This window comes from Mytilus galloprovincialis, chromosome 3, assembly GCF_965363235.1.
Source record: "Mytilus galloprovincialis chromosome 3, xbMytGall1.hap1.1, whole genome shotgun sequence".
In the NCBI taxonomy this organism is placed as follows: Eukaryota; Metazoa; Mollusca; class Bivalvia; order Mytilida; family Mytilidae; genus Mytilus; species Mytilus galloprovincialis.
In genome coordinates, this window is record NC_134840.1 from 109,080,154 (window position 1) to 109,106,513 (window position 26,360).

Below are 26,360 nucleotides of genomic sequence, written 5' to 3' on the forward strand. Positions count from 1 at the left end.
AAATTATTTACAGCAATATTCATTTCACCAAAGTAAACAGTTCATTGTCAAATGCAAATCTGGCCATCAACTCAACTTTTTCGTCCGTATCGTCTGGACGAAATTCATAGTCTCTCACATCACCAAAGTCTTGTTCTACATTTTTCTTAAATGTATGGTAATCATCATCAATTGAACACACTTCTATTGTATTGTCAAGTTCCCTATCATACCGTATAATTTTACCGGTTCCTTTCAATTTTGCTATTAGTTTATCTGGTAATAATCTACTTTTCTTGATCACAACTTTAGAAATAACGTCATCAATTCCAACTAATATATCCTCATCATCAGATTCATCCAAACATTTATCATCTTTTTGTATTGGCAATTTTCTTTCATTTCTACTTTGTTTTACATTTTCCAATAAATTTTGATCGACATTGTCTACTGATCCTTTCCTTTTTGTAGTTTTCTTAGGTTTCTTAGGTAAATTCTTATGTAAATGTTTATCTGAAAACATTGTGCCGTTTTCCGGTAATTCATGCGCAATATTGTCCATTACGGTTGCAGTTTCGGCGCTCCGTACATTTTCATGTTCCATCAATTGATCACATTGAATAATTTCAGTAGTTTGACTTTCGTTTGTTGCTATATTTTCATTATCTTTGGTAACTTTCTGTATAAAATTTGACATTCTAATGTTATTCCTGCGTTCCATAGATTGAGATTTACGTTTATTGTTTTTATCCTCACTTTGTCCAAACATTCGCTTTATTTTCATCGCCATGTATTGTAAATGTGATGTTATTAAACAAACTACATGCATTGTCTATCGATTTTACCAAATAAGCAGGTAATTTATCCATATCTACTGTAATTGGGCTGGTTCAGGTCAATATCTAGGTCGACAACACATATCTTTAAAAAGGTGTCTTTGTGAAACAGGACAAGCGAATTATCAAACAACGAAACAACACTTACTTTAAACTAGTAAGTTACTCTGCCTCTACATGAATAAGAATACTGGTAATCCAAGTTTTCAACATATATTTGGAAAAGTTTTCGTTGACAAAATTAACGTCCTTGCCACTCAAAGGTGCGTTCGACTTCCTACAGTCTCCCGCTCTACCAACTGAGCTATCACGGGCTGATGTCTATTGCCAGTAAATTTGTGTATTTATTGTAAAGAATCAAGTTCTGCGGAAGTTGGTCATATGATGTTAAAAATGTGGCCTATTTTAAATAAATGTTTTCATGAACCTTATTCAATATTCATAATTAGGACATGACAAAATCTCAATCACGATGAACGGAAAAGTCAGCTTTCTCTATATTTAATATTATAATTATTCGGATTACATTTTACATAACAAAACAGAAGCGTCAAAACTATATATTGATCCAATCAATAAAGTAAATGTAAAAAAATAACATAGTTAGTGAAATGTAAAGATTCTTCGACATCATTTGTAATGCAGACGTTAACCCAGAAATCAACTGATGTATAAAAGCTTAAGTTTTATGTCACTTTGTAACATTGCGGAATGCGGAGGTTGTGAGTTCGATCCTCACCCGGAGCAATTAGTTTTTTACCATTCAATTTATTAAGTTTGATATCTTCTTGTTACGCATGTCAACTTGTTACGATCAAAATCTCTTTGACAAGGAAATGTGTATCGACAAAAAATATGAAGATACCCGGATTTTATTTGTGAGTTTGAGTATGCCTTTCAGAGTACACGTGTCGTTTTGATTGCATATCAATTAACAGTCATATCGTTTCGATGTAAATTTACATTGACGGTTTTCCACTCTTTTTATCTAACCAGCAGCATGGTCAACAGTGTATAGGTACTCAAATATAGAAAAAAAAAATAATTGAAAGGTCCATTCGAAAGACAGTAATGTCTTGGCATGATTTGAAATATGTAAGTTTTCTTCCGATTGACGAAGACTGATCACCAGGCATTAGCAAAAGACCTCAGCTTCTTCCCTGACTCGTATTGATTTGACAGGTTCAATATCTGAGACGATGATAACCTTTCTAGTATCGGTACAGTCTATCTACTTGAATGTATAAAATTCTGATGATTGTTCTCACCATATGTGCTATTTCGTTGCAAGACTGTATATCTAAGAATTGACTTGGTGCACACACTCTATTTGCCTTAAGCTATTATATTAACAAGTTATTTTTGCAATGTTACGCCTGTAATATATCATTCATAGTGGATTTTATGTGTTTGTTACTTTATTATTATGATTCAAACAAGAAAGAAAAACTCAGTCAAATAGTTTCCGAGAATATAATCTGACATTGAAGAAAAGAACAAATCCGGGGCTAAAAAGTGAAGGTGACAAAAATATATCCCGTGAGGCGGAGTCAAACCACCGACCTAGAGATTCCTAGATTCTATTACACTACAGTCTCCCGCTCTACCAACTGAGCTATCACGGGCTGATGTCTATTGCCAGTAAATTTGTGTATTTATTGTAAAGAATCAAGTTCTGCGGAAGTTGGTCATATGATGTTAAAAATGTGGCCTATTTTGAATAAATGTTTTCATGAACCTTATTCAATATTCATAATTAGGACATGACAAAATCTCAATCACGATGAACGGAAAAGTCAGCTTTCTCTATATTTAATATTATAATTATTCGGATTACATTTTACATAACAAAACAGAAGCGTCAAAACTATATATTGATCCAATCAATAAAGTAAATGTAAAAAATAACATAGTAAGTGAAATGAAAAGATTCTTCGACATCATTTTTAATGCAGACGTTAACCCAGAAATCAACTGATGTATAAAAGCTTAAGTTTTATGTCACTTTGTAACATTGCTCCGGTGGCACAATCGGTTAGCGCGCCGTACTTATAGACAGTACTTTCACTGTGCATAGCACAGTATGAGGAATGCGGAGGTTGTGAGTTCGATCCTCACCCGGAGCAATTAGTTTTTTACCATTCAATTTATTAAGTTTGATCCCTTCTTGTTACGCATGTCAACTTGTTACGATCAAAATCTCTTTGACAAGGAAATGTGTATCGACAAAAAATATGAAGATACCCGGATTTTATTTGTGAGTTTGAGTATGCCTTTCAGAGTACACGTGTCGTTTTGATTGCATATCAATTAACAGTCATATCGTTTCGATGTAAATTTACATTGACGGTTTTCCACTCTTTTTATCTAACCAGCAGCATGGTCAACAGTGTATAGGTACTCAAATATAGAAAAAAAAAATAATTGAAAGGTCCATTCGAAAGACAGTAATGTCTTGGCATGATTTGAAATATGTAAGTTTTCTTCCGATTGACGAAGACTGATCACCAGGCATTAGCAAAAGACCTCAGCTTCTTCCCTGACTCGTATAGATTTGACAGGTTCAATATCTGAGACGATGATAACCTTTCTAGTATCGGTACAGTCTATCTACTTGAATGTATAAAATTCTGATGATTGTTCTCACCATATGTGCTATTTCGTTGCAAGACTGTATATCTAAGAATTGACTTGGTGCACACACTCTATTTGCCTTAAGCTATTATATTAACAAGTTATTTTTGCAATGTTACGCCTATAATATATCATTCATAGTGGATTTTATGTGTTTGTTACTTTATTATTATGATTCAAACAAGAAAGAAAAACTCAGTCAAATAGTTTCCGAGAATATAATCTGACATTGAAGAAAAGAACAAATCCGGGGCTAAAAAGTGAAGGTGACAAAAATATATCCCGTGAGGCGGAGTCGAACCACCGACCTAGAGATTCCTAGATTCTATTACACTACAGTCTCCCGCTCTTTTTTTTTTTTATCTTTATTATATTCACAATTTATATATACATATCACAGTTTCAATTACACAAACATAAAAACATTTTCATTATTTATTGTCCTTTCTCTGAAAATGAATTATATTTGCAAAATTATCTATATTGCGTGAAATATTTGTCACGAACATAATTATCTGATTAATATCAACTTTCGTATACTCATATTTACATATATATCTATCATTTTCTATGGAACAACATCATATCCCTATATTTATATTCAATCTCATTCTAATCTATCATTCTGCTCATACATTGAAATTATAAAAGCCTACACCGAATACAATGAAAAAATTAAAGAGTTTTAGTGTTTGTACGGTACTATATTATTGTCCTACATATGACGAAAATTGATACAATCGAAATAAAAGATTGCAAAGGGCTGGTCTCCATTCCACCATGCAAATAAATTCAAAAGTATTAAATATTAAGTCAATTATCAGCAATAATAAGACAAGCAAACAAAATCACAATCTAATTATCATAATTCAGCAAAAACAGTTTTTCCCATTTTCTCACAGAAACATACACACTTCTCATTACAAAAACAAATTATAAACTACTTAAACAAATTTTACAGTTTTTTATTTCCACAAGCCAGGTTTTCAATCTCCAGTATTCCTTGACGGACTGCATCAGTCATCAGTTTTGTTGTTCTAACATCTTTAAAATCCTCGGTTACCACTTTGTTCAATAACCGGTAATCTCGTTCCCCGCGATTGACAATTTCAACATTTTTATGGCCCATATGATATAATATCAGAAGTCCTCTTTGCGTTTTTCCAATTAATATGTCCATACCACTTCGGTTTTGTTTTAAAACAATTTTATAAATAAATCTACTAGCTTGTAAAGTTTTATTATGTTCTTTCACTTTGTCACATGTTGACGGAGTAGATACAATATTACTGTTATTTGCTTGACTAATTGTACAGTTTGATAATAAATTATCTTCGTCTCCGTTGCATTTATTATTTTCAATTCTCCCAACTGATACTCTATGTTTATTTTCATTCACATTGTTTACACTTTTACTTGTTAAACAGGTTGGTGACATAGACAATTCTTTACCTGTATCGATCGACAGTTCTATATTCGGACTCTCTATAACTTCGATGTTACCTGTAGTACCAGAGGCCACAGACGGGTTATCGTCAAAGTCCATTATATCTAAGGTATTTGTCGATACCTCTTCATTCGTTATTTGAATTATTTCAGATGAACGGTCTGAACAAATCACATTTGTAGGATTCTCAATATTCTCAATATTTACATTGTCATTGTTATATTCTTTCATCCGTTTTTTATAACGATTTACGGTAGAATTTGATTTTCTTTTACTTTTAGTATTATCTTCATTTGTAAAAACTACAGATATACGGGCTCTGTCATTTTCACCATGCACAGTAAATGATATATTACGAAATTGTTCGCATGCATTTTCTATAGTTTTCAACAGTAAAGCTGGAAGTCTCTCCATTATAAATATAATTAAAAACAGTTATACAATTCACCCTCGGGTAGCCTCTTTCAATCCAAAAAAATTTACAACATTTCAAACAGTTAATAAAGACGGGTTTTCCAATATCAATGAAAAGAACTTACTTCTAAAACAAGTTAGAATATTATAAATCCATATTTTAGCTTGGTAATCCGAGCAATAACTTATAATAGAGTAATATTTTCACTGTACTCAAAAACAACGTCCTGTCATGTAAAGGTCCACTCGACTTTTCACAGTCTCCCGCTCTACCAACTGAGCTATCACGGGCTGATGTCTATTGCCAGTAAATTTGTGTATTTATTGTAAAGAATCAAGTTCTGCGGAAGTTGGTCATATGATGTTAAAAATGTGGCCTATTTTAAATAAATGTTTTCATGAACCTTATTCAATATTCATAATTAGGACATGACAAAATCTCAATCACGATGAACGGAAAAGTCAGCTTTCTCTATATTTAATATTATAATTATTCGGATTACATTTTACATAACAAAACAGAAGCGTCAAAACTATATATTGATCCAATCAATAAAGTAAATGTAAAAAATAACATAGTAAGTGAAATGAAAAGATTCTTCGACATCATTTTTAATGCAGACGTTAACCCAGAAATCAACTGATGTATAAAAGCTTAAGTTTTATGTCACTTTGTAACATTGCTCCGGTGGCACAATCGGTTAGCGCGCCGTACTTATAGACAGTACCTTCACTGTGCATAGCACAGTATAAGGAATGCGGAGGTTGTGAGTTCGATCCTCACCCGGAGCAATTAGTTTTTTACCATTCAATTTATTAAGTTTGATCCCTTCTTGTTACGCATGTCAACTTGTTACGATCAAAATCTCTTTGACAAGGAAATGTGTATCGACAAAAAATATGAAGATACCCGGATTTTATTTGTGAGTTTGAGTATGCCTTTCAGAGTACACGTGTCGTTTTGATTGCATATCAATTAACAGTCATATCGTTTCGATGTAAATTTACATTGACGGTTTTCCACTCTTTTTATCTAACCAGCAGCATGGTCAACAGTGTATAGGTACTCAAATATAGAAAAAAAAAATTGAAAGGTCCATTCGAAAGACAGTAATGTCTTGGCATGATTTGAAATATGTAAGTTTTCTTCCGATTGACGAAGACTGATCACCAGGCATTAGCAAAAGACCTCAGCTTCTTCCCTGACTCGTATTGATTTGACAGGTTCAATATCTGAGACGATGATAACCTTTCTAGTATCGGTACAGTCTATCTACTTGAATGTATAAAATTCTGATGATTGTTCTCACCATATGTGCTATTTCATTGCAAGACTGTATATCTAAGAATTGACTTGGTGCACACACTCTATTTGCCTTAAGCTATTATATTAACAAGTTATTTTTGCAATGTTACGCCTGTAATATATCATTCATAGTGGATTTTATGTGTTTGTTACTTTATTATTATGATTCAAACAAGAAAGAAAAACTCAGTCAAATAGTTTCCGATAATATAATCTGACATTGAAGAAAAGACCAAATCCGGGGCTAAAAAGTGAAGGTGACAAAAATATATCCCGTGAGGCGGAGTCGAACCACCGACCTAGAGATTCCTAGATTCTATTACACTACAGTCTCCCGCTCTTTTTTTTCTCTTGATAAAATTTTATTCAGATAATACATATAAAAAGAATAATCAGGCTATACTCCTGAAAATTCACATTATCACAATATAAGCTTGTACGATTACAACTTCAATCATATGTAATATATTCACAATTAATAACACATGATAATTATCACACTAGAAATCAATTTGAATTTGATTGTCTCTAATAATTAATACTGGATTATTTTCACTATAATACTTTTCAAATAATTGTAGCGCATTGTTGCGTTTATAATGTTCATAAGCATAGTTCACATTTTTAACCAGAGTAGACTTAAAGTATTGTTCTATGTCTATAATCTTATTTTCTAACATTGCAATATTTCGTCTTTTTACAATACAAAATCTTCTTATTGCTAATACACTATTTACAAAATAGTAATTAATATATTTATTTTGTTTTGTCAAACCAAACATACACATGAACTCAAAACTAAGGTCATTTATATAACTGCCTGAACTCTTATACAAAATATTGTGTAAAAAATTCTTTACAAAATCATTGAAGCGAGTTAACATCGTACACTCTAAAATCAGGTGATTTAAATTCTCAGGTAGAGTTGAGCAAATAGGACAAAGTGAGTCCTTTGTAATACGGCATTTAAATAGCCTTTCTTTTGTAAATATAATACGGTGAAAAACTTTAAATGCCACCTCGCGACAATCGCTTTGTAAAAAAGAAAAATTCATGATTTTCTGGATCTTTCTCAGGTCAAAATCTGCGTACATCAAACGCCATCGTGATACAGATTTAGGTTCTCTAGAAAGCTTTGATACAAGCATTCGATAATAAAAATTCGTCGTGGATGGAAGTGAACAAATTTGGACGCCATCTTTAATCATGGGTTTTAACACAGGAGTTTTACTAACATGCACATTTGCTTCAACTAGCACTTTATACTCATCAGGTATTGTTTCTAACACATTTCTACCTGCATGTAACATTTTATTTTCCGAAACTTCCGGAAATTTTTCTAATACAATCTCTTGAATATAACTTTCTTTCAAGAAACCTGGTTTACATTCATATGCGATGTCTTTTATTTTACATACACCTGCTTCAATAAATGTCTTAAGATATAACATTTTATAACACAGTCTCCCGCTCTACCAACTGAGCTATCACGGGCTGATGTCTATTGCCAGTAAATTTGTGTATTTATTGTAAAGAATCAAGTTCTGCGGAAGTTGGTCATATGATGTTAAAAATGTGGCCTATTTTAAATAAATGTTTTCATGAACCTTATTCAATATTCATAATTAGGACATGACAAAATCTCAATCACGATGAACGGAAAAGTCAGCTTTCTCTATATTTAATATTATAATTATTCGGATTACATTTTACATAACAAAACAGAAGCGTCCAAACTATATATTGATCCAATCAATAAAGTAAATGTAAAAAATAACATAGTAAGTGAAATGAAAAGATTCTTCGACATCATTTTTAATGCAGACGTTAACCCAGAAATCAACTGATGTATAAAAGCTTAAGTTTTATGTCACTTTGTAACATTGCTCCGGTGGCACAATCGGTTAGCGCGCCGTACTTATAGACAGTACCTTCACTGTGCATAGCACAGTATGAGGAATGCGGAGGTTGTGAGTTCGATCCTCACCCGGAGCAATTAGTTTTTTACCATTCAATTTATTAAGTTTGATCCCTTCTTGTTACGCATGTCAACTTGTTACGATCAAAATCTCTTTGACAAGGAAATGTGTATCGACAAAAAATATGAAGATACCCGGATTTTATTTGTGAGTTTGAGTATGCCTTCCAGAGTACACGTGTCGTTTTGATTGCATATCAATTAACAGTCATATCGTTTCGATGTAAATTTACATTGACGGTTTTCCACTCTTTTTATCTAACCAGCAGCATGGTCAACAGTGTATAGGTACTCAAATATAGAAAAAAAAAATAATTGAAAGGTCCATTCCGAAGACAGTAATGTCTTGGCATTATTTGAAATATGTAAGTTTTCTTCCGATTGACGAAGACTGATCACCAGGCATTAGCAAAAGACCTCAGCTTCTTCCCTGACTCGTATTGATTTGACAGGTTCAATATCTGAGACGATGATAACCTTTCTAGTATCGGTACAGTCTATCTACTTGAATGTATAAAATTCTGATGATTGTTCTCACCATATGTGCTATTTCGTTGCAAGACTGTATATCTAAGAATTGACTTGGTGCACACACTCTATTTGCCTTAAGCTATTATATTAACAAGTTATTTTTGCAATGTTACGCCTGTAATATATCATTCATAGTGGATTTTATGTGTTTGTTACTTTATTATTATGATTCAAACAAGAAAGAAAAACTAAATAGTTTCCGAGAATATAATCTGACATTGAAGAAAAAAACAAATCCGGGGCTAAAAAGTGAAGGTGACAAAAATATATCCCGTGAGGCGGAGTCGAACCACCGACCTAGAGATTCCTAGATTCTATTACACTACAGTCTCCCGCTCTTTTTTTTTTTATCTTTATTCATCATACTTCACATATATATAATTACAATTTTTATATACACACATTTATATACATTATTATCACAGTTTTAAATATCCATTTATTTTGACATATACTTAATCTATTTACGTTCATAATATTCATTCATCATTACTGTTATATACTTTATATATTTCTTTCAAAATATCCATTTATATTTAAAGTTATATACTTTATATATTCACTTTCAAAAAAAGATATCCATTCATTTTTACAGTTATATACTTTATATACATGTATTTACTTTTAAAATATGTCTTTTATTTTTTATTTTTTATCTTTTTTATTTTTTTTTTTTTTTAATTTTCTTCAATTTGAAACAACAAAATACTATCTCTTATCAAATAAAACTTAATGATTCGTATTCAATTCTGTAAACAGTGATTTTAGTCAAAACAGTTATGCAAGATGAAAAAAATAAAACAATATATGCGGATGGAGTTCCAATTCCTTCACATATTCAAATTTTTAAATCAGCCGCATAAGTTATTAACCAAAGACTTATCTTTTGAAATTGAACAAAAAACTAGTATTTCGGTATGCTAAAAAATAAAATTATTTACAACAATATTCATTTCACCAAAGTAAACAGTTCATTGTCAAATGCAAATCTGGCCATCAACTCAACTTTTTCGTCCGTATCGTCTGGACGAAATTCATAGTCTCTCACATCACCAAAGTCTTGTTCTACATTTTTCTTAAATGTATGGTAATCATCATCAATTGAACACACTTCTATTGTATTGTCAAGTTCCCTATCATACCGTATAATTTTACCGGTTCCTTTCAATTTTGCTATTAGTTTATCTGGTAATAATCTACTTTTCTTGATCACAACTTTAGAAATAACGTCATCAATTCCAACTAATATATCCTCATCATCAGATTCATCCAAACATTTATCATCTTTTTGTATTGGCAATTTTCTTTCATTTCTACTTTGTTTTACATTTTCCAATAAATTTTGATCGACATTGTCTACTGATCCTTTCCTTTTTGTAGTTTTCTTAGGTTTCTTAGGTAAATTCTTATGTAAATGTTTATCTGAAAACATTGTGCCGTTTTCCGGTAATTCATGCGCAATATTGTCCATTACGGTTGCAGTTTCGGCGCTCCGTACATTTTCATGTTCCATCAATTGATCACATTGAATAATTTCAGTAGTTTGACTTTCGTTTGTTGCTATATTTTCATTATCTTTGGTAACTTTCTGTATAAAATTTGACATTCTAATGTTATTCCTGCGTTCCATAGATTGAGATTTACGTTTATTGTTTTTATCCTCACTTTGTCCAAACATTATAGAAATCCTCGCTTTATTTTCATCGCCATGTATTGTAAATGTGATGTTATTAAACAAACTACATGCATTGTCTATCGATTTTACCAAATAAGCAGGTAATTTATCCATATCTACTGTAATTGGGCTGGTTCAGGTCAATATCTAGGTCGACAACACATATCTTTAAAAAGGTGTCTTTGTGAAACAAGACCAGCGAATTATCAAACAACGAAACAACACTTACTTTAAACTAGTAAGTTACTCTGCCTCTACATGAAAAAGAATACTGGTAATCCAAGTTTTCAACATATATTTGGAAAAGTTTTCGTTGACAAAATTAACGTCCTTGCCACTCAAAGGTGCGTTCGACTTCCTACAGTCTCCCGCTCTACCAACTGAGCTATCACGGGCTGATGTCTATTGCCAGTAAATTTGTGTATTTATTGTAAAGAATCAAGTTCTGCGGAAGTTGGTCATATGATGTTAAAAATGTGGCCTATTTTAAATAAATGTTTTCATGAACCTTATTCAATATTCATAATTAGGACATGACAAAATCTCAATCACGATGAACGGAAAAGTCAGCTTTCTCTATATTTAATATTATAATTATTCGGATTACATTTTACATAACAAAACAGAAGCGTCAAAACTATATATTGATCCAATCAATAAAGTAAATGTAAAAAAATAACATAGTAAGTGAAATGAAAAGATTTTTCGACATCATTTTTAATGCAGACGTTAACCCAGAAATCAACTGATGTATAAAAGCTTAAGTTTTATGTCACTTTGTAACATTGCAGAATGCGGAGGTTGTGAGTTCGATCCTCACCCGGAGCAATTAGTTTTTTACCATTCAATTTATTAAGTTTGATATCTTCTTGTTACGCATGTCAACTTGTTACGATCAAAATCTCTTTGACAAGGAAATGTGTATCGACAAAAAATATGAAGATACCCGGATTTTATTTGTGAGTTTGAGTATGCCTTTCAGAGTACACGTGTCGTTTTGATTGCATATCAATTAACAGTCATATCGTTTCGATGTAAATTTACATTGACGGTTTTCCACTCTTTTTATCTAACCAGCAGCATGGTCAACAGTGTATAGGTACTCAAATATAGAAAAAAAAATAATTGAAAGGTACATTCGAAAGACAGTAATGTCTTGGCATGATTTGAAATATGTAAGTTTTCTTCCGATTGACGAAGACTGATCACCAGGCATTAGCAAAAGACCTCAGCTTCTTCCCTGACTCGTATTGATTTGACAGGTTCAATATCTGAGACGATGATAACCTTTCTAGTATCGGTACAGTCTATCTACTTGAATGTATAAAATTCTGATGATTGTTCTCACCATATGTGCTATTTCGTTGCAAGACTGTATATCTAAGAATTGACTTGGTGCACACACTCTATTTGCCTTAAGCTATTATATTAACAAGTTATTTTTGCAATGTTACGCCTGTAATATATCATTCATAGTGGATTTTATGTGTTTGTTACTTTATTATTATGATTCAAACAAGAAAGAAAAACTCAGTCAAATAGTTTCCGATAATATAATCTGACATTGAAGAAAAGAACAAATCCGGGGCTAAAAAGTGAAGGTGACAAAAATATATCCCGTGAGGCGGAGTCGAACCACCGACCTAGAGATTCCTAGATTCTATTACACTACAGTCTCCCGCTCTTTTTTTTTTTTTTTTTATCTTTATTCAATAAAACATATAAAATCACAATTCACATTGATAATAAAAGAATAAAATATTCAATAGAGTATCACAGTATTTCTAACGTCATTAAAAGTTAAATATCAAAACACCATCTATTTCAATGATTTTACAATTATTCTTTAGAAAGTTCCTTTCAAAAGAAGTTATTTTTGCAATGTTACGCCTGTAATATATCATTCATAGTGGATTTTATGTGTTTGTTACTTTATTATTATGATTCAAACAAGAAAGAAAAACTCAGTCAAATAGTTTCCGAGAATATAATCTGACATTGAAGAAAAGAACAAATCTGGGGCTAAAAAGTGAAGGTGACAAAAATATATCCCGTGAGGCGGAGTCGAACCACCGACCTAGAGATTCCTAGATTCTATTACACTACAGTCTCCCGCTCTACCAACTGAGCTATCACGGGCTGATGTCTATTGCCAGTAAATTTGTGTATTTATTGTAAAGAATCAAGTTCTGCGGAAGTTGGTCATATGATGTTAAAAATGTGGCCTATTTTAAATAAATGTTTTCATGAACCTTATTCAATATTCATAATTAGGACATGACAAAATCTCAATCACGATGAACGGAAAAGTCAGCTTTCTCTATATTTAATATTATAATTATTCGGATTACATTTTACATAACAAAACAGAAGCGTCAAAACTATATATTGATCCAATCAATAAAGTAAATGTAAAAAATAACATAGTAAGTGAAATGAAAAGATTCTTCGACATCATTTTTAATGCAGACGTTAACCCAGAAATCAACTGATGTATAAAAGCTTAAGTTTTATGTCACTTTGTAACATTGCGGAATGCGGAGGTTGTGAGTTCGATCCTCACCCGGAGCAATTAGTTTTTTACCATTCAATTTATTAAGTTTGATATCTTCTTGTTACGCATGTCAACTTGTTACGATCAAAATCTCTTTGACAAGGAAATGTGTATCGACAAAAAATATGAAGATACCCGGATTTTATTTGTGAGTTTGAGTATGCCTTTCAGAGTACACGTGTCGTTTTGACTGCATATCAATTAACAGTAATATCGTTTCGATGTAAATTTACATTGACGGTTTTCCACTCTTTTTATCTAACCAGCAGCATGGTCAACAGTGTATAGGTACTCAAATATAGAAAAAAAAATAATTGAAAGGTCCATTCGAAAGACAGTAATGTCTTGGCATTATTTGAAATATGTAAGTTTTCTTCAAATTGACGAAGACTGATCACCAGGCATTAGCAAAAGACCTCAGCTTCTTCCCTGACTCGTATTGATTTGACAGGTTCAATATCTGAGACGATGATAACCTTTCTAGTATCGGTACAGTCTATCTACTTGAATGTATAAAATTCTGATGATTGTTCTCACCATATGTGCTATTTCGTTGCAAGACTGTATATCTAAGAATTGACTTGGTGCACACACTCTATTTGCCTTAAGCTATTATATTAACAAGTTATTTTTGCAATGTTACGCCTGTAATATATCATTCATAGTGGATTTTATGTGTTTGTTACTTTATTATTATGATTCAAACAAGAAAGAAAAACTCAGTCAAATAGTTTCCGAGAATATAATCTGACATTGAAGAAAAGAACAAATCCGGGGCTAAAAAGTGAAGGTGACAAAAATATATCCCGTGAGGCGGAGTCGAACCACCGACCTAGAGATTCCTAGATTCTATTACACTACAGTCTCCCGCTCTTTTTTTTTTTGATCTTTATTCATCATACTTCACATATATATAATTACAATTTTTATATACACAATTTTTATATACATTATTATCACAGTTTTAAATATCCATTTATTTTGACATATACTTTATCTATTTACGTTCATAATATTCATTCATCATTACTGTTATATACTTTATATATTTCTTTCAAAATATCCATTTATATTTAAAGTTATATACTTTATATATTCACTTTCAAAAAAAGATATCCATTCATTTTTACAGTTATATACTTTATATACATGTATTTACTTTTAAAATATGTCTTTTATTTTTTATTTTTTATCTTTTTTATTTTTTTTTTTAAATTTTCTTCAATTTGAAACAACAAAATACTATCTCTTATCAAATAAAACTTAATGATTCGTATTCAATTCTGTAAACAGTGATTTTAGTCAAAACAGTTATGCAAGATGAAAAAAATAAAACAATATATGCGGATGGAGTTCCAATTCCTTCACATATTCAAATTTTTAAATCAGCCGCATAAGTTATTAACCAAAGACTTATCTTTTGAAATTGAACAAAAAACTAGTATTTCGGTATGCTAAAAAATAAAATTATTTACAACAATATTCATTTCACCAAAGTAAACAGTTCATTGTCAAATGCAAATCTGGCCATCAACTCAACTTTTTCGTCCGTATCGTCTGGACGAAATTCATAGTCTCTCACATCACCAAAGTCTTGTTCTACATTTTTCTTAAATGTATGGTAATCATCATCAATTGAACACACTTCTATTGTATTGTCAAGTTCCCTATCATACCGTATAATTTTACCGGTTCCTTTCAATTTTGCTATTAGTTTATCTGGTAATAATCTACTTTTCTTGATCACAACTTTAGAAATAACGTCATCAATTCCAACTAATATATCCTCATCATCAGATTCATCCAAACATTTATCATCTTTTTGTATTGGCAATTTTCTTTCATTTCTACTTTGTTTTACATTTTCCAATAAATTTTGATCGACATTGTCTACTGATCCTTTCCTTTTTGTAGTTTTCTTAGGTTTCTTAGGTAAATTCTTATGTAAATGTTTATCTGAAAACATTGTGACGTTTTCCGGTAATTCATGCGCAATATTGTCCATTACGGTTGCAGTTTCGGCGCTCCGTACATTTTCATGTTCCATCAATTGATCACATTGAATAATTTCAGTAGTTTGACTTTCGTTTGTTGCTATATTTTCATTATCTTTGGTAACTTTCTGTATAAAATTTGACATTCTAATGTTTTTCCTGCGTTCCATAGATTGAGATTGACGTTTATTGTTTTTATCCTCACTTTGTCCAAACATTATAGAAATCCTCGCTTTATTTTCATCGCCATGTATTGTAAATGTGATGTTATTAAACAAACTACATGCATTGTCTATCGATTTTACCAAATAAGCAGGTAATTTATCCATATCTACTGTAATTGGGCTGGTTCAGGTCAATATCTAGGTCGACAACACATATCTTTAAAAAGGTGTCTTTGTGAAACAGGACAAGCGAATTATCAAACAACGAAACAACACTTACTTTAAACTAGTAAGTTACTCTGCCTCTACATGAAAAAGAATACTGGTAATCCAAGTTTTCAACATATATTTGGGAAAGTTTTCGTTGACAAAATTAACGTCCTTGCCACTCAAAGGTGCGTTCGACTTCCTACAGTCTCCCGCTCTACCAACTGAGCTATCACGGGCTGATGTCTATTGCCAGTAAATTTGTGTATTTATTGTAAAGAATCAAGTTCTGCGGAAGTTGGTCATATGATGTTAAAAATGTGGCCTATTTTAAATAAATGTTTTCATGAACCTTATTCAATATTCATAATTAGGACATGACAAAATCTCAATCACGATGAACGGAAAAGTCAGCTTTCTCTATATTTAATATTATAATTATTCGGATTACATTTTACATAACAAAACAGAAGCGTCAAAACTATATATTGATCCAATCAATAAAGTAAATGTAAAAAAATAACATAGTAAGTGAAATGAAAAGATTCTTCGACATCATTTTTAATGCAGACGTTAACCCAGAAATCAACTGATGTATAAAAGCTTAAGTTTTATGTCACTTTGTAACATTGCGGAATGCGGAGGTTGTGAGTTCGATCCTCACCCGGAGCAATTAGTTTTTTACCATTCAATTTATTAAGTTTGATATCTTCTTGTTACGCATGTCAACTTGTTACGATCAAAATCTCTTTGACAAGGAAATGTGTATCGACAAAAAATATGAAGATACCCGGATTTTATTTGTGAGTTTGAGTATGCCTTTCAGAGTACACGTGTCGTTTTGATTGCATATCAATTAACAGTCATATCGTTTCGATGTAAATTTACATTGACGGTTTTCCACTCTTTTTATCTAACCAGCAGCATGGTCAACAGTGTATAGGTACTCAAATATAGAAAAAAAAAATAATTGAAAGGTCCATTCGAAAGACAGTAATGTCTTGGCATGACTTGAAATATGTAAGTTTTCTTCCGATTGACGAAGACTGATCACCAGGCATTAGCAAAAGACCTCAGCTTCTTCCCTGACTCGTATTGATTTGACAGGTTCAATATCTGAGACGATGATAACCTTTCTAGTATCGGTACAGTCTATCTACTTGAATGTATAAAATTCTGATGATTGTTCTCACCATATGTGCTATTTCGTTGCAAGACTGTATATCTAAGAATTGACTTGGTGCACACACTCTATTTGCCTTAAGCTATTATATTAACAAGTTATTTTTGCAATGTTACGCCTGTAATATATTATTCATAGTGGATTTTATGTGTTTGTTACTTTATTATTATGATTCAAACAAAAAAGAAAAACTCAGTCAAATAGTTTCCGAGAATATAATCTGACATTGAAGAAAAGAACAAATCCGGGGCTAAAAAGTGAAGGTGACAAAAATATATCCCGTGAGGCGGAGTCGAACCACCGACCTAGAGATTCCTAGATTCTATTACACTACAGTCTCCCGCTCTACCAACTGAGCTATCACGGGCTGATGTCTATTGCCAGTAAATTTGTGTATTTATTGTAAAGAATCAAGTTCTGCGGAAGTTGGTCATATGATGTTAAAAATGTGGCCTATTTTAAATAAATGTTTTCATGAACCTTATTCAATATTCATAATTAGGACATGACAAAATCTCAATCACGATGAACGGAAAAGTTAGCTTTCTCTATATTTAATATTATAATTATTCGGATTACATTTTACATAACAAAACAGAAGCGTCAAAACTATTATATTGATCCAATCAATAAAGTAAATATTTAAAATAACATAGTAAGTGAAATGAAAAGATTCTTCGACATCATTTTTAATGCAGACGTTAACCCAGAAATCAACTGATGTATAAAAGCTTAAGTTTTATGTCACTTTGTAACATTGCGGAATGCGGAGGTTGTGAGTTCGATCCTCACCCGGAGCAATTAGTTTTTTACCATTCAATTTATTAAGTTTGATATCTTCTTGTTACGCATGTCAACTTGTTACGATCAAAATCTCTTTGACAAGGAAATGTGTATCGACAAAAAATATGAAGATACTCGGATTTTATTTGTGAGTTTGAGTATGCCTTTCAGAGTACACGTGTCGTTTTGACTGCATATCAATTAACAGTCATATCGTTTCGATGTAAATTTACATTGACGGTTTTCCACTCTTTTTATCTAACCAGCAGCATGGTCAACAGTGTATAGGTACTCAAATATAGAAAAAAAATTAATTGAAAGGTCCATTCGAAAGACAGTAATGTCTTGGCATGATTTGAAATATGTAAGTTTTCTTCCGATTGACGAAGACTGATCACCAGGCATTAGCAAAAGACCTCAGCTTCTTCCCTGACTCGTATTGATTTGACAGGTTCAATTTCTGAGACGATAATAACCTTTCTAGTATCGGTACAGTCTATCTACTTGAATGTATAAAATTCTGATGATTGTTCTCACCATATGTGCTATTTCGTTGCAAGACTGTATATCTAAGAATTGACTTGGTGCACACACTCTATTTGCCTTAAGCTATTATATTAACAAGTTATTTTTGCAATGTTACGCCTGTAATATATCATTCATAGTGGATTTTATGTGTTTGTTACTTTATTATTATGATTCAAACAAGAAAGAAAAACTCAGTCAAATAGTTTCCGAGAATATAATCTGACATTGAAGAAAAGAACAAATCCGGGGCTAAAAAGTGAAGGTGACAAAAATATATCCCGTGAGGCGGAGTCGAACCACCGACCTAGAGATTCCTAGATTCTATTACACTACAGTCTCCCGCTCTACCAACTGAGCTATCACGGGCTGATGTCTATTGCCAGTAAATTTGTGTATTTTTTGTTAAGAATCAAGTTCTGCGGAAGTTGGTCATATGATGTTAAAAATGTGGCCTATTTTAAATAAATGTTTTCATGAACCTTATTCAATATTCATAATTAGGACATGACAAAATCTCAATCACGATGAACGGAAAAGTCAGCTTTCTCTACAGTGGGAAAGCCACAGATCAGTTCTGCGCCTCCTTCCATATGACGTAACGGCCAAAAAATCAGGGGCGACAATCGCGATTTTTACATAGACGGCGACAGTATCGCGCCATCTCGGTAATTTGTTTACATCGTGTACGTGTGATTTTTCAAGAAATTTACTATTAAAGACAATTAAACTTGTGTCATTTCATCATTAATTATTTATATAGGTAAGTTTTACAGGTGACTATGCTATATTTTCTTCTTAGGAGATTTTATTTTACAAGAAACAAACATCTGAAACTGGCAAGACACGTTGTTATTTTGGAAGATAAAAATATGGCGGGTGTTTTCCGCTTCTGAAAATAACTGACACATTCGCATCCTATTGGCTATTTAAATATAAAATGACCAAAAATAGTATCTATGATGATAGGAGTCCCTAAATATTTGCATAAATACCCATCACTCCTTGTAAAATTGTAACTGAGGCTGCGAAAAGGAAGCACATAAATCGACGCCATTTTTCAACAGATTAAGGTTTCTGAGCTCACGAAATCCTACTATTATTACTTTTAATGGTTAGTAGAAAGATATCAACATTATCCATAACATAATTCATTGATCAGATCGGGTTATGGCTATATGTTTGCCTCTTTTAGGATGCTGAAATCCATTAAATTCCCCCAGACCACACGAAATAAACGCCTCTTTTTCAGCCCGAGACTTCAATAATTTTGATTAAAACTTGAATTTTGGCATGTCAATGTTAGCTTTATAATTCTAATTAAATTATTACGGTTGTGTTAAGCATTTGTGCTGATTTGTTTGGTTGTCTCGAATAGTATAAAGGTTAATTAAATGGTTTTATAATATTATTTTTGAACCCAAAAAGTGTGTGACAAAAACAAAAACAAACAAAATAAAATTATAGGAAAAATATAACAACTACATTAGTATAGTTTAATTTTATCCTAAACCTCTATCCATCATTTCTTACAGATAGTACAGGGTGAGGGTTCACAAAATAGGGAACCAGGGCTGGATACAGCCATTTTGAAAAGGGGTTCCCTACCCAGGATAAAGGGGGGTTCCAACTAAATGTCCCCTTTCAAATGCATTGATTGTCCATAAAAAGGGGAGATTCCAATCCCGGAACCCTATCCCTGGATATGCCACTGGGAACTATGGCTAAAAGTATAAAAAAAAATTGGAGAACTATATGACTAAAGGAACAAAGAATAGAGAAAATTGACTAATAAGGAATAGAGCAAATGACATGCTGGTCAAAATAATATGATGTCTGACAAGGCTATTTTATTTTTTAGGACGCCTTCCTACGCATCCCAGAAAAAAATTATAAAACATCCTAGCCAGACGTCATAATATTATTTGAACTATTGATGTGCTAATTTATATATTGAGAAAAGAGAAATGATGGACAAAAAGTATAAAAAAAATAGAGACAAATGAGCGTAAAGAATAAATGATAAAGTAATGGAAAACACCCCATCCAGACCCTTGTTTATCTGAACAACAGAACTATTATTTTTGCTGAATAGTGCATATAGGCATTTCCCATTTGAATGGTTTTACAGTTGTAATTTTAGGGCCCTTTTTAGCTTGTTGTTAGGTGTGAGCCAAGGCTCCGTGTTGAAGGCCGTACATTGACCTATATTGGTTTACTTTTATAATTTGTTATTTGGATGGAGAGTTGTCTAATTGGCACCAACACCACATCTTCCTATATTTATGTAAAATATCTTTTAAAGATTTCAGGTATATGAAATATTAACCAGTAGGACAGTATAAATTCTGTCCCTCCTTCCATGCAAAAAAAAAAAAAAAAATTATGTGATTTATTGTTGAATTTTATTGCCACATTCAGTATTGGCTAGGTGTTGTGGCCAGGTTTTATTGGTGGTGGATACATTTAATATCTATTACTGGTATGAAGAATTTAAGATATGAATGATTGAATGAAAAGTTACCTTTTAAATAACAGATACATGTAAGATAATTTAATGTTGCATATTAAGTAATACTTTATTTACACATTATTTAATATACCTATTAAAAAGATTGATATGTTATTATGTTGATGGATTTAAGATATTGAAGTAAATGTATAAATAAATAGAAAATTTGTGTTGCTGTATATGATTATTAACTTTTCTTGATGGAGGGCAGGACTTTTTCGGGACGTTTGGATTGGGTGTTTTTAAGCTCAGGATTTTCTTTCATGATTTTTTTTTTTAAATTTGGGACCTCAGAAGATCATGTTTTTAGCCCGGGATTTTGGGATCAGGACCCCTGCAACATCCCCCACCTCCTTCTTTGACATATAATATAAAGTCAGTAAAAATATATCAATTATTTACATCAAAAGTCTAAAATAATTTCTTAATTTTTGTTGAATCATATAAACCTCCTTTTGATTATTTAAGATTAAAATAAGAAAGATTTCAATTTAAATGAAATGATACACACATCTGAAAACAATCATAGTATATACATTATGAGATTTTCTCATGTTTAAAGGCTTTCATGTAGCAAAAAAATGCCTATATATCCACTCCAAATGAGTATTTTGGGATAGTTGTCTCATTGGCAATTATTCACATCTGATTAGTTTTCCATTAGTAAAATTCAAATAAAAAGCATTCAATTCCAATTTAAATGTGAACCTTCTCATTCTTGGACCACATAGAAATTTGTAGACAATTAAAATATGTTATAATTTCATATAACAACTGTAGAAAAGTTCGAAATTATTTTCATTTGATAATATCATTTGCATATATTATATATTTTCAGATAACAATAGGAATAAGAAGAGCAGGATTTCTATTTTGAGGATTTACATGTATGGGACAGAGGACTATTTGACTTGATTTTACTTTTAACTTGGACTTTTTAACAATAATACTCTTAAATTATTTAAAATATTTTATACGTATGTTTCATTTTAACATTATTTTTATAACTGTATTTATTTATCATTTAATAAACGTTTATTTCTAAACATTTTTATATTTTTAGATATACAATGTGAAACACTTAACCATTTTATATTGATAACGTGGGGTAAATGTACATGAGACAATAATGCTGTTGCAATACAATAAAACTTATTGTCATTGAAAAACCTGAGATTCATAGATGCAAAGCTAGCATATTCATAGGGGTCCCCTTTGTGGTTGATTAAATAGGAAATCACTGGAGCGGGCCCCTCTTAAGTCAGTCAGCAGCCCCCTAGAAAAAGTTCTGGATTCGTCACTGATATCAAGCATATACATGTATGTACTGTAGTATTTGAGACATAAAAAAAATCAAAGATATAAAAAGTAAACTTGATGGTCTTTAATGATTGATTATAGGTGTGAAGGACTGAAATAGAAAGGTTTTAAAATCGTTCAGTTCTCCTAGACATAATGAGGTATCCTTGAAGTCTCTCAAATGGCCTATCATGACGACTTTTCACTGTTTTTTTTGAAGTGTGGTAACCCCTGCAGCTAAATAAATCATTTTCAGTAATCTCTCTTTTTTTCATACTTTTTTGATGAAAAGTCTAAACTAATATTCAAATTAGAAAAAAGAAAACTGAGCAACTTGAACCCACAACATACAATTGATATCAGGTGTTCTGGAAGAGTAAGTAGATCCTGCTCCTTGTGTAGTATTAGGAATGAGATGTCCTGGTGCTCTTTTCCTATATGTTATCACATGATTTTGCAAATTATTGCAATTGTGTGCTTTTTAAGAATGGAGAAAAATGTGTGAAAAAGTATTATATTGCATAAAAATCAGCACACAGATATAGGAATGGTATGATTCTGATTAGACTATGGATCCTGTGTCCAAGCTTTGTTTTCTTGTAGATTGGTGTAAAATAAAAATGTGGGTCAAGCATTAATATCAATGCAACAAAACAGGATCCCCAAAATCAGAGTGAGACTTTCATATGCAAATTTCAAAGTAGACCTTAGAAGTGATACAGCATTTTGTTAATGCTTTAAATGGTCATATAGCTCTGACATGTATTAAGAATTGGATGTACTAGGCATTGTGCATTCCTATTGAATGTTAATCTCAAGTTCTCAAGAGTTAAACATGCCCCACGGCAAAAAACACACTCGAACATGAATGGTTAGTGTACACCATGTTGCTTGATATGCATGATAAGGACAGGACAGACATCAAGTTATAAACATGTGTGAGTGTCAACTTCCAACTTGCTTAGTTTTTTTTTTATATAAACAACAAGAACGAATACTTAAAATCAAGTGAAAATTATAGATGCATCAGATTAATATTTGTTGATCGGTTCTTTCTTTAATTGACAAGTTGATTTCAGATTAATATTTACTGAATCAAAGAATGACTAACCATTACCCTACAAAAAATGGCTTAAAACAAAGATTAACTGAGTGCTTACACTTTGCACATGCGTAGGATTTTTATCCAGACAATAACTTTTGACTTACCCCTTCAGCTGAAATTTTTGAAAAGTTGGGGAAAAAAAGGGGGGTTCTTCCAGACAACTGAAGTCATTTATATGGACAAATTCGTTCATAGATTAACCTAGTTTCAATGTACTACATACATCTGTTACACACTGCAGCATAATTAAATAACTACAGAAAATTTAATACTACGAGGAGTTTGAGCAGTCTGAGCAACATGAAAAACATCAACAAATGACGGTGTAAAGCCTTCAACCCATCATCATTTTTAAGTAAAATATATTTAAAATCCTGGAAACATCATCACCCTTCATTGTCTCAATCAGTTTCGTGGTTAAAAACTGTGAAATATGACATAATTTGCTTAATTTAACGCCGAAATAACTCCAAAAACGTTAGAAAAGTGTTGAATTTTGACCTCCGGTTGAAGTATTTATTATGTAAACAAGACTCAGAGTGACGGGGAATCCTATACATAGTCATGTGCCCATATGTTTCTGGGTCACATTTATTTATATCTCGACCAATGAAAAGCTTTAGGATGCATTTGTGTCAGTTCCTAGCAAACAGGGGGATTACCCGCGGTTTTTTGGAAATCTACGGAGGACGTCTTTTGATTTATCATATTTCAGTAACGCAGCACTTATCTTAATACCTATTTTGGCAGTCGTGTGACAAAATCTATTCTAATGAAAAATTAACCTCAAATACTGATGGATGTTTAGTTGTTTTAATAAATTTGATGTCTGAAGCACAGGCTATGTTTTTGTTTACACGCTGGTTACAGCGCCACCTCAAAATTTTTTATCTCCCCTTTCCCGCGTGACCACCGGAAGTAGCTCTTCAATGTCACTGGCTTTCCCACTGTCTATATTTAATATTATAATTATACGGATTACATTTTACATAACAAAACAGAAGCGTCCAAACTATATATTGATCCAATCAATAAAGTAAATGTAAAAAATAACATAGTAAGTGAAATGAAAAGATTCTTCGACATCATTTTAATGCAGACGTTAACCCAGAAATCAACTGATGTATAAAAGCTTAAGTTTTATGTCACTTTGTAACATTGCTCCGGTGGCACAATCGGTTAGCGTGCCGTACTTATAGACAGTACCTTCACTGTGCATAGCACAGTATGAGGAATGCGGAGGTTGTGAGTTCGATCCTCACCCGGAGCAATTAGTTTTTTACCATTCAATTTATTAAGTTTGATCCCTTCTTGTTACGCATGTCAACTTGTTACGATCAAAATCTCTTTGACAAGGAAATGTGTATCGACAAAAAATATGAAGATACCCGGATTTTATTTGTGAGTTTGAGTATGCCTTTCAGAGTACACGTGTCGTTTTGATTGCATATCAATTAACAGTCATATCGTTTCGATGTAAATTTACATTGACGGTTTTCCACTCTTTTTATCTAACCAGCAGCATGGTCAACAGTGTATAGGTACTCAAATATAGAAAAAAAATAATTGAAAGGTCCATTCGAAAGACACTAATGTCTTGGCATGATTTGAAATATGTAAGTTTTCTTCCGATTGACGAAGACTGATCACCAGGCATTAGCAAAAGACCTCAGCTTCTTCCCTGACTCGTATTGATTTGACAGGTTCAATTTCTGAGACGATAATAACCTTTCTAGTATCGGTACAGTCTATCTACTTGAATGTATAAAATTCTGATGATTGTTCTCACCATATGTGCTATTTCGTTGTAAGACTGTATATCTAAGAATTGACTTGGTGCACACACTCTATTTGCCTTAAGCTATTATATTAACAAGTTATTTTTGCAATGTTACGCCTGTAATATATCATTCATAGTGGATTTTATGTGTTTGTTACTTTATTATTATGATTCAAACAAGAAAGAAAAACTCAGTCAAATAGTTTCCGAGAATATAATCTGACATTGAAGAAAATAACAAATCCGGGGCTAAAAAGTGAAGGTGACAAAAACATATCCCGTGAGGCGGAGTCGAACCACCGACCTAGAGATTCCTAGATTCTATTACACTACAGTCTCCCGCTCTACCAACTGAGCTATCACGGGCTGATGTCTATTGCCAGTAAATTTGTGTATTTATTGTAAAGAATCAAGTTCTGCGGAAGTTGGTCATATGATGTTAAAAATGTGGCCTATTTTAAATAAATGTTTTCATGAACCTTATTCAATATTCATAATTAGGACATGACAAAATCTCAATCACGATGAACGGAAAAGTCAGCTTTCTCTATATTTAATATTATAATTATTCGGATTACATTTTACATAACAAAACAGAAGCGTCAAAACTATATATTGATCCAATCAATAAAGTAAATGTAAAAAATAACATAGTAAGTGAAATGAAAAGATTCTTCGACATCATTTTTAATGCAGACGTTAACCCAGAAATCAACTGATGTATAAAAGCTTAAGTTTTATGTCACTTTGTAACATTGCTCCGGTGGCACAATCGGTTAGCGCGCCGTACTTATAGACAGTACCTTCACTGTGCATAGCACAGTATGAGGAATGCGGAGGTTGTGAGTTCGATCCTCACCCGGAGCAATTAGTTTTTTACCATTCAATTTATTAAATTTGATCCCTTCTTGTTACGCATGTCAACTTGTTACGATCAAAATCTCTTTGACAAGGAAATGGGTATCGACAAAAAATATGAAGATACCCGGATTTTATTTGTGAGTTTGAGTATGCCTTTCAGAGTACACGTGTCGTTTTGATTGCATATCAATTAACAGTCATATCGTTTCGATGTAAATTTACATTGACGGTTTTCCACTCCTGGGGGAGATTTTCGAACGCACTAATCAATAGGATGTTTACATTGTGAGGTCCGGGAATTTTTTCTATTTTGGTGAGTTAAAAGCCAAATTGTTGATGAAAAACTTGTACAATATCTTTATTTTGTGACATTGATGTGTAAAATATAAGGAATTAGTTGAAATACAGACTTTTTAACCCCTTATTCCTGCTTTTGTTGTGCAGGATAATGGGGGTGTTTCGGTGCGCCTGACTTTGACATTAGGGTTTAACCTATAACCAATCAGTTGTAAAGGGTGCGTTCTGATAAACACCTATAGTGATAATGCAGAATAATAAATTAAAACAGAGTTCAGAAAGGACAAAAGATGTAT

At 32.2% G+C, this 26,360-nt stretch overlaps 1 long non-coding RNA gene and 10 other non-coding genes across 11 annotated transcripts; 6 read left to right on the forward strand and 5 right to left on the reverse strand.

The window, feature by feature from the left end:
- Positions 1 to 2,350: 2,350 nt before the first annotated feature.
- Trnay-gua (transfer RNA tyrosine (anticodon GUA)) lies at positions 2,351 to 2,440 on the reverse strand. Its single transcript is given in 2 exon segments — positions 2,351 to 2,386; positions 2,404 to 2,440. It is a non-coding gene; the product is annotated as a tRNA-Tyr (tRNA).
- Positions 2,441 to 2,831: 391 nt separating this feature from the next.
- Trnai-uau (transfer RNA isoleucine (anticodon UAU)) lies at positions 2,832 to 2,941 on the forward strand. The gene is made up of 2 exons: positions 2,832 to 2,869; positions 2,906 to 2,941. It is a non-coding gene; the product is annotated as a tRNA-Ile (tRNA).
- Positions 2,942 to 5,992: 3,051 nt separating this feature from the next.
- Trnai-uau (transfer RNA isoleucine (anticodon UAU)) lies at positions 5,993 to 6,102 on the forward strand. The gene is made up of 2 exons: positions 5,993 to 6,030; positions 6,067 to 6,102. It is a non-coding gene; the product is annotated as a tRNA-Ile (tRNA).
- A 2,399-nt stretch (positions 6,103 to 8,501) lies between these two features.
- On the forward strand, positions 8,502 to 8,611 carry Trnai-uau (transfer RNA isoleucine (anticodon UAU)). The gene is made up of 2 exons: positions 8,502 to 8,539; positions 8,576 to 8,611. It is a non-coding gene; the product is annotated as a tRNA-Ile (tRNA).
- Positions 8,612 to 12,849: 4,238 nt separating this feature from the next.
- Positions 12,850 to 12,939, reverse strand: Trnay-gua (transfer RNA tyrosine (anticodon GUA)). The gene is given in 2 exon segments: positions 12,850 to 12,885; positions 12,903 to 12,939. It is a non-coding gene; the product is annotated as a tRNA-Tyr (tRNA).
- Positions 12,940 to 17,179: 4,240 nt separating this feature from the next.
- Trnay-gua (transfer RNA tyrosine (anticodon GUA)) lies at positions 17,180 to 17,269 on the reverse strand. The gene is given in 2 exon segments: positions 17,180 to 17,215; positions 17,233 to 17,269. It is a non-coding gene; the product is annotated as a tRNA-Tyr (tRNA).
- Positions 17,270 to 18,489: 1,220 nt separating this feature from the next.
- Positions 18,490 to 18,579, reverse strand: Trnay-gua (transfer RNA tyrosine (anticodon GUA)). The gene is given in 2 exon segments: positions 18,490 to 18,525; positions 18,543 to 18,579. It is a non-coding gene; the product is annotated as a tRNA-Tyr (tRNA).
- A 399-nt stretch (positions 18,580 to 18,978) lies between these two features.
- Positions 18,979 to 21,771, forward strand: LOC143066703 (uncharacterized). The gene is made up of 2 exons (XR_012975752.1): positions 18,979 to 19,324; positions 21,561 to 21,771. It is a non-coding gene; the product is annotated as an uncharacterized LOC143066703 (long non-coding RNA).
- Positions 21,772 to 24,286: 2,515 nt separating this feature from the next.
- Positions 24,287 to 24,396, forward strand: Trnai-uau (transfer RNA isoleucine (anticodon UAU)). Its single transcript has 2 exons — positions 24,287 to 24,324; positions 24,361 to 24,396. It is a non-coding gene; the product is annotated as a tRNA-Ile (tRNA).
- A 786-nt stretch (positions 24,397 to 25,182) lies between these two features.
- Positions 25,183 to 25,272, reverse strand: Trnay-gua (transfer RNA tyrosine (anticodon GUA)). Its single transcript is given in 2 exon segments — positions 25,183 to 25,218; positions 25,236 to 25,272. It is a non-coding gene; the product is annotated as a tRNA-Tyr (tRNA).
- A 391-nt stretch (positions 25,273 to 25,663) lies between these two features.
- Trnai-uau (transfer RNA isoleucine (anticodon UAU)) lies at positions 25,664 to 25,773 on the forward strand. Its single transcript has 2 exons — positions 25,664 to 25,701; positions 25,738 to 25,773. It is a non-coding gene; the product is annotated as a tRNA-Ile (tRNA).
- Positions 25,774 to 26,360: the final 587 nt, after the last annotated feature.